This window comes from Drosophila miranda, chromosome 5 (assembly GCF_003369915.1).
Source record: "Drosophila miranda strain MSH22 chromosome 5, D.miranda_PacBio2.1, whole genome shotgun sequence".
In the NCBI taxonomy this organism is placed as follows: Eukaryota; Metazoa; Arthropoda; class Insecta; order Diptera; family Drosophilidae; genus Drosophila; species Drosophila miranda.
In genome coordinates this window covers 596,350-607,322 of record NC_046678.1, presented here as the reverse complement: position 1 = coordinate 607,322, position 10,973 = coordinate 596,350, and the positions used below count along the sequence as shown (strand labels likewise).

The window sequence follows — 10,973 nt, the reverse complement described above, 5'->3', positions numbered from 1 at the left end:
CTACACAGAAAGAAAGGCTCGATATTAAAACGAAATTCGCAGCTAATACCAATATGTATAATATCGTTCTTATATGTTAATAATATGAAATAGAGATGCATATCACATTTTGTATCTTATTATTTTATTATACCCGATACTCAAAATGAGTATTGGGGTATATTAGATTTGTGGTAAAAGTGGATGTGTGTAACGTCCAGAAGGAATCGTTTCCGACCCCATAAAGTATATATATTCTTGATCAGCATCAATAGCCGAGTCGATTGAGCCATGTCTGTCTGTCCGTCTGTCTGTCTGTCCGTCCGTCCGTCTGTCCGTCTGTCCGTCCCCTTCAGCGCCTAGTGCTCAAAGACTATAAGAGCTAGAGCAACGATGTTTTGGATCCAGACTTCTGTGATATGTCACTGCTACAAGAATATTTCAAAACTTTGCCCCGCCCACTTCCGCCCCCACAAATCTGGGGATATTCACAAATCTCAGAGACTATTAAGGCTAGAGTAACCAAATTTGGTATCAGCACTCCTGTTAGATCTCACTATAAAACGTATATCTCAAAATTTCGCCCCACCCCCTTCCGCCCCCACAAAGGACGAAAATCTGTTGCATCCACAATATTGAGGATACGAGAACACTAAAAACTCAGAATCATAGATAATGATCATATATATCAGATTGCTGAATCTGGATCAGATCAGATCATTTTTATAGCCAAAAGGAACAAATCAATTTGCACTGGCTACGCAGCACCCGACGTCACGCTCAGACTGATTTTCTGTTTCTGTTTCTGTTTTTCTGTTAGCAGCGTCTGCCGTAGAAGAGCCATACTGACTTAGTATCGGGTATAACTGTAGAGTTGCGGTCTCCGCAGCAACTCACAACGTTCCCCCTCGTTTTTATATTCCATTACTTTATTTCCTCTACTAAGCATACTAATACTAACAAATTAGTAGGGTATAAGACAGTGTTTTGTTGGTGGGATAATGGGGCATAGATGTGCGATACAGCCGCATTGCTTCGCACAACCATTCATTCTTGCCCTCTCAGCTTTCCGAAACACCCGCATTATTATAGCGGCAGACTTAGTGCTTGCATCCCATATCTTGGGATCCACTACCATTTGTGGCACGATACCTTCTCCTCTTCCAGCACACTCCTCTCATGCTCTTAGTATTATAGTATAAGTATAAGCAACAATGAATAATCATAAACAAAATTTCCATATATTTCCAATCCTTTTTATACCCGATACTCAAAATGAGTATTGGGGTATATTAGATTTGAGCCATGTCTGTCTGTCCGTCTGTCCGTCCGTCCGTCTGTCCGTCTGTCCGTCCGTCCGACTGTCCGTCCCCTTCAGCGCCTAGTGCTCAAAGACTATAAGAGCTAGAGCAACGATGTTTTGGATCCAGACTTCTGTGATATGTCACTGCTACAAGAATATTTCAAAACTTTGCCCCGCCCACTTCCGCCCCCACAAAGGGCGAAAATCTGTGGCATCCACAATTTCGACGATACGAGAAAACTAAAAACGCAGAATCGTAGAAGATGACTACATGTTCTAGATCGTAAAATCTCAATCAGATCGTATAATTATTATAGCCAGAATCAAGAAAACAATTTCATTCTTTCTTGCTCTGTCTCTCTCTAACACACAGGTTTCATGGTCGGTTTTGCCAATTGCAAAATATGAGTTCAAGGATCTCAGAACCTATAAGAGCCAGAGCAACCAAATTTGGTATCCACATTCCTCTGATATCGGACCTTGACCATTTTGTGTCAAAATTTCGCCACACCCCCTTCCGCCCCCGCAAAGGACGAAAATCAGGGGCATCCACAAATCTCAGAGACTATTAAGGCTAGAGTCACCAAATTAGGTATCCACACTCCTTTTAGATCTCACTATAAAACGTATATCTCAAAATTTCGCCCCACCCCCTTCCGCCCCCACAAAGGACGAAAATCTGTTGCATCCACAATATTGAGGATACGAGAACACTAAAAACGCAGAATCATAGATAATCAGCCAGGCTCCGTTTTTCACTTTCACAAAAGTTTTCCGATTTACTTTTGAAATCACATAAATTGGGGCTCTCTTTTTCCCATTCCGCAAGATTTCTTCGTTTTCAAAACGAAAACATTTTCGTTGACGAAATGAAAAGTAAACGGCTTTTTATACAACAAAACGAACCTTAATTGCAAAAGGAAAAAAATAGATGACTTATTGATGCATTAACATAAACTTGATACCTATATCAGGGTAATTTAACTTGTGCTTTCTTTATAAATAATTTTATTTTAACCCAACCTCAAATTTGGTTCGGACAAAATTGGCCACAGCAACAACAAATTTCGTTTTGGTGTAAGCAGCTGACGCATTCCGATTTGGTTATCGGAACGTTGGCAAGTAATAAATTTTTGCGTATAACAGCACAAATGTGCATGTAACAGCTCAGACTGTGCTTGTAACATGCGCTTAACAGAACATCTGGGTGAGCACAGCTGTTTCCCGCCCAATTTAATTCGGACTTCAAAATGTACATAAGTGCAGCAAATTAATTTTTTATTTCAAAATTACCGCTTTGTTCTTTATATCCAGGGGAAAGCATAAATCAAGATGAAATCCTGGTGGGTTTTATGAAAGACAACCCGGACAGAGCTTTGCGGCGCTCTCAATGCTGTTGGGTTGCCAATCAAGGACGCATTGGGTTGGAAAAAGGTATGTGTTGCACAACAAAAGGTAGCACACTACTATATTCAATTCTACAATTTCAGGTTTGGGCAGATTGGAAAACAAACATCCGCAAGAAGATGGCGAAAAACAAATCAGAAACTCGAGCTACAGGTGGAGGGCCCTTCGCTCAGCAATCGCTTGGGGAATTGGAGGAGGAAGTGGCCAAGCTATGGGGCCACTAGCAATATATATGTGGCAATATTCCCTAGCAGGGGAGTGATTCCAAATGATGGAGTCATGGCAGGAACCAGGGTGCGTGGCATCAATAGCAATTATCTCCATGTTGTAGTTACACACCACCATGGCATTCATGCTATAAAATCATTTCCTATTATAGAACACGGAGTGGTTTTGTACAGGCTTTAGTATTCTGATGTGAGTTCCATCCACACAGGCACCAATTCGAGGCAATTTAAAGTTCCGATAGAAATATTCATATGATTGTCCATCAACGGAATAAGTTTGTGAAGAATCTTTCCAAATGTACTGCGTCCAATGTTTATATGGTGGTCTTTGGCAACTGCCCACTGGTAGCAGCCAGTGGCGAGATATCACATTACTGAAGCCAATTGCGTAGAGGGAGATAACTTCCTGGTAACACCTTAATGGGGTTGAACTTTCTCCAAAATCATTTTGAAAGTTTTTTTGTCGATCCGAAATGACTTCACAAATCTGAAAGCTTTACCATTAGCAATTTAATTTTCAATACGCATGCTGTTACTCACAGTTCGTCAGACATGTTAAATACACAAGTGTTGCATCTAAGATGTCTAGATCTTCTTAGATCACGTAATTTCTGCAATCGTTTTGCTTCAAAACAAGCAATTGAAAAAATAAAAGGCATTTTAATCACGCTGTATTTTTACAAAGCAGCCAGGTCAGCTGTTTTTGTTTGCCAGAAACGATGAAAAAAGAAACATATCAATAAAAAAAATATGTGAAAACTGGAGCACCTTAAAACGAAAACGAAACGTTTTGGCTGAAAACGTAATCCGCAAAAGTAAATGAAAAACGGAGCCTGCCTGAATGATCATATATATCAGATTGCTGAATCTGGATCAGATCAGATCATTTTTATAGCCAATAGGAACAAATCAATTTGCAGTGGCTACGCAGCGCCCGACGTCACGCTCAGACTGATTTTCTGTCTCTCTCGCACGCACTCTTTGTCGTGTCGTTTAATATTAGCAGCGTCTGCCGTAGGAGAGCCATACTGACTTAGTATCGGGTATAACTGTAGAGTTGCGGTCTCCGCAGCAACTCACAACGTTCCCCCTCGTTTTTATATTCCATTACTTTATTTCCTCTACTAAGCATACTAATACTAACAAATTAGTAGGGTATAAGACAGTGTTTTGTTGGTGGGATAATGGGGCATAGATGTGCGATACAGCCGCATTGCTTCGCACAACCATTCATTCTTGCCCTCTCAGTTTTCCGAAACACCCGCATTATTATAGCGGCAGACTTAGTTCTTGCATCCCATATCTTGGGATCCACTACCATTTGTGGCACGATACCTTCTCCTCTTCCAGCACACTCCTCTCATGCTCTTAGTATTATAGTATAAGTATAAGCAACAATGAATAATCATAAAAAAAATTTCCACATATTTCCAATCCTTTTTATACCCGATACTCAAAATGAGTATTGGGGTATATTAGATTTGTGGTAAAAGTGGATGTGTGTAACGTCCAGAAGGAATCGTTTCCGACCCCATAAAGTATATATATTCTTGATCAGCATCAATAGCCGAGTCGATTGAGCCATGTCTGTCTGTCCGTCTGTCCGTCCGTCCGTCTGTCCGTCTGTCCGTCCGTCCGTCCGTCTGTCCGTCCCCTTCAGCGCCTAGTGCTCAAAGACTATAAGAGCTAGAGCAACGATGTTTTGGATCCAGACTTCTGTGATATGTCACTGCTACAAGAATATTTCAAAACTTTGCCCCGCCCACTTCCGCCCCCACAAAGGGCGAAAATCTGTGGCATCCACAATTTCGACGATACGAGAAAACTAAAAACGCAGAATCGTAGAAGATGACTATATGTTCTAGATCGTAAAATCTCAATCAGATCGTATAATTATTATAGCCAGAATCAAGAAAACAATTTCATTCTTTCTTGCTCTGTCTCTTTCTAACACACAGGTTTCATGGTCGGTTTTGCCAATTGCAAAATATGAGTTCAAGGATCTCAGAACCTATAAGAGCCAGAGCAACCAAATTTGGTATCCACATTCCTCTGATATCGGACCTTGACCATTTTGTGTCAAAATTTCGCCACACCCCCTTCCGCCCCCGCAAAGGACGAAAATCTGAGGCATCCTTAAATCTCAGAGACTATTAAGGCTAGAGTTACCAAATTTGGTACACACACTCCTTTAAGATGTCACTATAAAACGTATATCTCAAAATTTCGACCCACGCTCTTCCGCCCCCACAAAGGACGATAATCTGTTGCATCCACAATATTGCAGATTCGAGAAAACTAAAAACGCAGAATCATAGATAATGACCATATCTATCAGATTGCTGAATCTGGATCAGATCAGATCATTTTTATAGCCAAAAGGAACAAATCAATTTGCAGTGGCTACGCAGCGCCCGACGTCACGCTCAGACTGATTTTCTGCCTCTCTCGCACGCACTCTTTGTCGTGTCGTTTAATATTAGCGGCGTCTGCCGGAGGAGAGCCATACTGACTTAGTATCGGGTATAACTGTAGAGTTGCGGTGTCCGCTGCAACTCACAACGTTCCCCCTCGTTAAAATTTCAAATCGTTGAAGACCAGAAAAAGACAAAAGTACACCAGAAACAATACAAAATATAGAGAATAGGAACTGTTGGTGGAGAGTTAAATTAATATTTGTATGTATGGTTAGGTTAGGTTAAGGCGATAACCGGGGAGTGGGGGATGAAAGCGGCGTTAGTGCTAATTTACCAGTGTCCGGGTAACTGCAGAGAATTGTGCCCTTCTGAGTCTTTATAGCTCCGCCGAGCGCTTTTTCGATCGATACGGCCATATCGATCTCGAGACTTTACGGGAAACGGTTTGCTGCCATCTCCTATTAGCACTTTTCTCGAACAAATCGTGCGTGAGAAGCCTGCACGTAGCCAGAGGCATCGCTACCTGCTCCCTCTCCATAAGGAGGAATTGTAGTACCCTGCCTTGCTAGCTCGTCGGCGGCGTCGTTCCCCTCGATGTCCCTGTGGCCTGGGACACATATAAGGAACTGCTCTGCGATTTCAGACAGAGACCTGCGGCAATCATTTACAGTCGCTGAATTCGACAATATCGATATGAGCCATCAGTGTAAAAGTGTACCGTATTTGCAGGTTCGTCCATCTCCCAGTCCTTCCTAGGTGGGATTAATATCTTGGCGTCGAGAAGTGATCACTGGGGGTACCAACCGCGGACGCTTTCCACAGTTTGGCTCCTCTCATTCTGAAGGCGGAAAGTGTTGCCACCTTCTTTCCCATGAGATCTACAGGGAGGAGGTCCAGAACGGTATCCAGGGCTTCCCCTGGAGTAGTGCGTAGCCCGCCAGTTATGCGTAGCTCTGCCATGCGTTGAACTCTACTGAGTCTATTGAGACAAGTACTTTTGTCTGGCCACCATACCACCACTCCTGATTGGTCGTATGATGGCGGTGTATAGTCTCTGAACCATATATGAGATCATTTCTCATTTTAGTCCGATGGTTTTTCTGCATGTCTAGAGGGGCACTGTGGCCTTCTTTACTCTATCCTTTATGCTTAGTTTCCAATCGAGCTTTCTTTCGAGGATTAGGACAAGATACTTGGTATTGGTGCTAAAGACTAGCGCTTCTCCACAGAGTTTTGGGGCCTCTATCTCTAGCAGTTCGTTCACTGCCACGTTCCATAGGAGGGGCGAGAGAACTCCGCTCTGCGGTGTGACTCTGCTGACAAATCTGGTGGACGTTGACGGGCCCAGTGATGCCTCAACCGTCATGCATCTGATCGATCAGGCTGACCGTCCGGGAGTCAATGCCCAGGTCCGAGGGCTTGTCTGCCTTGAGGATAAACACGACTTAGGTCTGAAGCCAGGTGTCAGGGATGCACCCGTGGGATAAGATTCCCTCGTAAATTATTTTGAGCCAATTAATGGCTTTTTGTCCTGCGTGAATCAGCTGGGCAGGATTAATGCCTTCTGGCTTTTTATCGCCCAGGCAATGTTCTCCTGGTTAACCAAATAGCAACCACGTTAGCATCTAAAACGACAGAGGGAGGGGAGAAGTAGTTTGGTCTGTTTTCATCGCAGCCAGGAAAGTGAGTATTTAGGAGAAGATTTAGCGACTCATCGCTGGACGTAGTCCAAGACTTGTCGGCGTTCTTCAGGTAGCCCAGGGTGGGTGCTGTCTGCGAGAGAACTCTACGCAGGTGCGAGGCTTCTGGCGCGTTTGGCTTTCCTAAGTTCCTTATTGTAGGTTGACAGACTGGCCTTGTAATCGGGCCAGTTTCAGATTCCACCATGCAGGTTTCTGCCGGCCTCTGTTCTTGCCAGAGGGGCACCTTATTGCAGGTGAAAGTTTTAGCCAGACGAGTTCTGGCCTCCCTGGAAAATTCCTCCTCAGGTGGGGACACAGGGAGAACCCTTCAAAGGTAATCAGAGTACTGAGTCCAGTTTGTCCGCCTGAGGAATTGAACTGGTTTCGGTAATGAAAAGGAGAATACAGTTTCCACGAACCTGTGGTCCGAGGAGTGTCCTTCCAGGACCCTCCAGGATAGAATGTTCCCCTGTATCTCATGAGAGGCAAGCGTGAGGTGCAGGAACTCCTTGCGGTTTTGAATAATAAAGGTGGGTTCTCTCCCCCGGTTTAATAAGACCGGGAGGGTTGACCATCTAGTGGTCAGTAAGTAACTAAAGAGGTACTTACCCTTTTCGTTTGTGTCAGTGCTTCCCCACTGGCAGTGATGTGCGTTGGCGTCCCACCCCACAATTAGGCCGATGTCCTTGGCCGCACATTCTGCGATTATAGCCCGGAGGGGCGCGTAAGGAGGGGGGTCAGGTTGTTCGTGACCCATGTATGCGGAGCAGATCCTCAGTGAGCGCTCCTGACCTTCGAGGCTCACTGCTGTGTGGTCTTCATTGCTAAAATTTGGGAGCAAAAATAAGTGCAACATTCTTTTTGCGAGTGTTTGCGAGGTACGAATTTGACCTGGGGTCTCAGCTACGTATAACTTATAGTCTGTAGTTCTCAGACCGGAGACCCTGTTTCCGAGGATCCAGGGCTCCTAAATAAGGACTATGTCGGCTCCACCCTTAGCTAGGTGGAGCAGTAGAGCAGCGCATGCTGCCTTACAATGGTGGACGTTTATCTGCAGGAGCGACAGTGACATTCCCGAGACTCCCGTCCACCATGGTTGTCTGCAGGTCGCTGTCAGGGGACTGCCGTTCCGTTGATGTCTACTAGGACATATCCAGCATTCTTTCTGCGGCCATGGCGCCCCACAAAGCAAAAAAACTGGACAACCTTCTGGAGATTGATAGGTGAATGCTGGAAGTCCAGAAGGTGAAGCAGAAATTACAGGAGAGCACCAGAAAAGCAACCACTTCCAAACAAAACTCCTTCAATTTTTAAGGAATTCCAAAGAGTTTAGTTTTAGTTTAGTTAGTTTTATAGCCAATAAAATTGCCATTTTATTGATTTTATTTTGTGAAATATCATAATAAAGACAACAACTTTATTATCGTTGTTGCCATCAGCTAATTTTTTGACAGATGGTAGATGGTGGATGGTGCACTGTGTGAATCGGGGATGTGCTCAGTGTTCAGAGCCTATTAGGGTGGAATTCGAAAACAATCGGCTAAATATCACATAGAAACGTGCGACATAGGAATACCCTGCTGCATTCCATTTGGCGTTTTCATGACACAATTCGAAATGTCAGCGTCGAGGAATAAAAAGACGGTAGCTGACCGCGCGGTCGCCCTTCCTTGAAGGTTTGTTATGATCTGTCCCTTTGCCACCTTGGTCTATCGTTCCCAGCTAACTCACGGGGATTTCAGGGTTGTTTCCGACCCAATAGACCAGGGGACGGATTGAACAAAACAAAAAATACAAATCTCACCTATCGAACCGACTTGTCCTCATTGGCACATTAACAACAAAAAAGTTAAAAATTACAATTTTCTTTAATTTAATTTCGGATTATTTAATTTTGGATGTTTATTGCGGTTAGCTGGTCTGACGTGCGATGCTTTTGATATTTTTTTTTAAAATTTGTTTTTTCTTTATATATATATTAATTGACTTATTTCTAATAACTTTTGTCATATTTGTATACCCTATCGTTTATATATTCATGTATCTATAACTTTTCTCTCTATTCTTTAGTGATTAATTAATTTTTTTTTCTCTCATTGATTTGCCTACTGGTTGAAATAAATTACTTGCTCCAATCGGCTTGAAAAGAGTTGGTGCGGTCACACCAATACAAAGCGAATTGCCATTTCGAACGGTTCGCTGGCAACTACACAGAGTGGCCAGCTTTTCAGGATATCTATGAAAAGGATATCTTCATAGCAAGCAGCATTTGACGAACACACAGAAGTTTCATGATTTGAAAACACTACTTATCGATGAGGCTGCTAACTTGGTACGACATTTGGCGATCACTGACACTGCTTACAAAACTACATGGGAACGTCTCAAGGAAAGGTAAAATCGGCCGGGGCATATCGTAAATACGTTTTTGGAACAATTTATGAGATTGCCCACAACTACTAAAATTGATGCGGCGATTTTGCGTAAAGTGTCCGACGGTGCAAATGAAGTTGTACGTGATCTGGATGCTGTAAATCAATCAGTCAATCAATCAATCAGTGGCGATCACTGACACTGCCTACAAAACTGCATGGGAAAGTCTCAAGGAAAAGTACAATCGGCCGGGGCATATCGTGAATACGTTTTTGGAACAATTTATGAGATCGCCCACTTGCTCAAAAACTTGATGCCGACACGAGGCGCATTGAACGCAGTATGGAAAAAGACTCACCTACTCTCGACAACTTCTTCAAGTTCTTGGATGATCGTTGCGAGGAATTGGAATTAAGCAATTGGGAGCCTACGTCTGCACGGAAAACTCAAGGGGACAAATCAAAAAGGTTCACACATTCGATGGTGGTAGTTGAAGGCAGCAACTGCACCATTTGCCATTCGACAGAACACATTCTGTATGGCTGTCCACAATTTTTGGATATGACAGGTTTGCAAAGGCGATATTTTGTAAAAGATAAATATCTATGCTATAACTGTTTGAAGCCTGGTCATTTGAGCAGCAAGTGTAAATCAAAATACACATGTAAACAGTGCAAAACCTGTGTGTTAGAGAGAGACAGAGCGAGAAAGAATGAAATTGTTTTCTTGATTCTGGCTATAATAATTATACGATCTGGTTGAGATTTTACATTCTAGAACATATAGTCATCCTCTACGATTCTGCGTTTTTGGTTTTATCGAATCTTTAAAAATCTGGATGCCACAGATTTTCGTCCTTTGTGGGGGCGGAAGTGGGCGGGGCGAAGTTTTGAAATATTTTTGTAGCAGTGACATATCACAGAAGTCTGGATCCAAAACATCGTTGCTCTAGCTCTTATAGTCTTTGAGCACTAGGCGCTGAAGGGGACGGACGGACGGACGGACGGACAGACGGACGGACGGACGGACAGACGGACAGACAGACAGGGCTCAGTCGACTCGGCTATTGATGCTGATCAGGAATATATATACTGTATGGGGTCGGAAACGATTCCTTCTGGACGTTACACACATCCACTTTTACCACAAATCTAATATACCCCAATACTCATTTTGAGTATCGGGTATAAAAATGTTTGTGCCTTCTATGACATCAGTGCACAAGTACAAAGCGGACCAATCAAAATCCCTATTGAGACCAAACAGTTCCTGGCAAGTTGAAGTCACCAAGGACTTTTATACGATCTTTATCTGATAGCGGGGAAGAATCAGTTTTACACACAGGAATTCCAGTTCGTGTTGAACCTGGACTGTGAAGTGTTCCGACTTGAAGTTAGAGTCCACTGCAATCAGAACCCCTCCTGCATTTCGAGACGAACGGTCCTTTCTAAAAGTTGTGTACCGACCTGCCAAAACCTCGGAACTAAGAATGTCCGGCTTTAACCAGGTTTCAGTAAACACAATAACGTGGGAAGCAAAGACAACACTATCCCGGAAAAGAATGCTGAGCTTACACAGTACACCA

At 43.3% G+C, this 10,973-nt stretch overlaps 1 long non-coding RNA gene across 3 annotated transcripts; it reads left to right on the top strand.

The window, feature by feature from the left end:
* The first annotated feature begins 2,217 nt into the window (after positions 1 to 2,217).
* On the top strand, positions 2,218 to 3,626 carry LOC117189245. 3 transcript variants are annotated; one of them, XR_004473322.1, is made up of 3 exons: positions 2,218 to 2,257; positions 2,338 to 2,716; positions 2,773 to 3,626. It is a non-coding gene; the product is annotated as an uncharacterized LOC117189245 (long non-coding RNA). The 3 variants fall into 3 exon arrangements; XR_004473321.1 differs by having other exon boundaries at positions 2,226 to 2,534; positions 2,597 to 2,716; XR_004473320.1 differs by lacking the exon at positions 2,218 to 2,257 and having other exon boundaries at positions 2,296 to 2,716.
* The last annotated feature ends 7,347 nt before the right edge of the window (positions 3,627 to 10,973 follow it).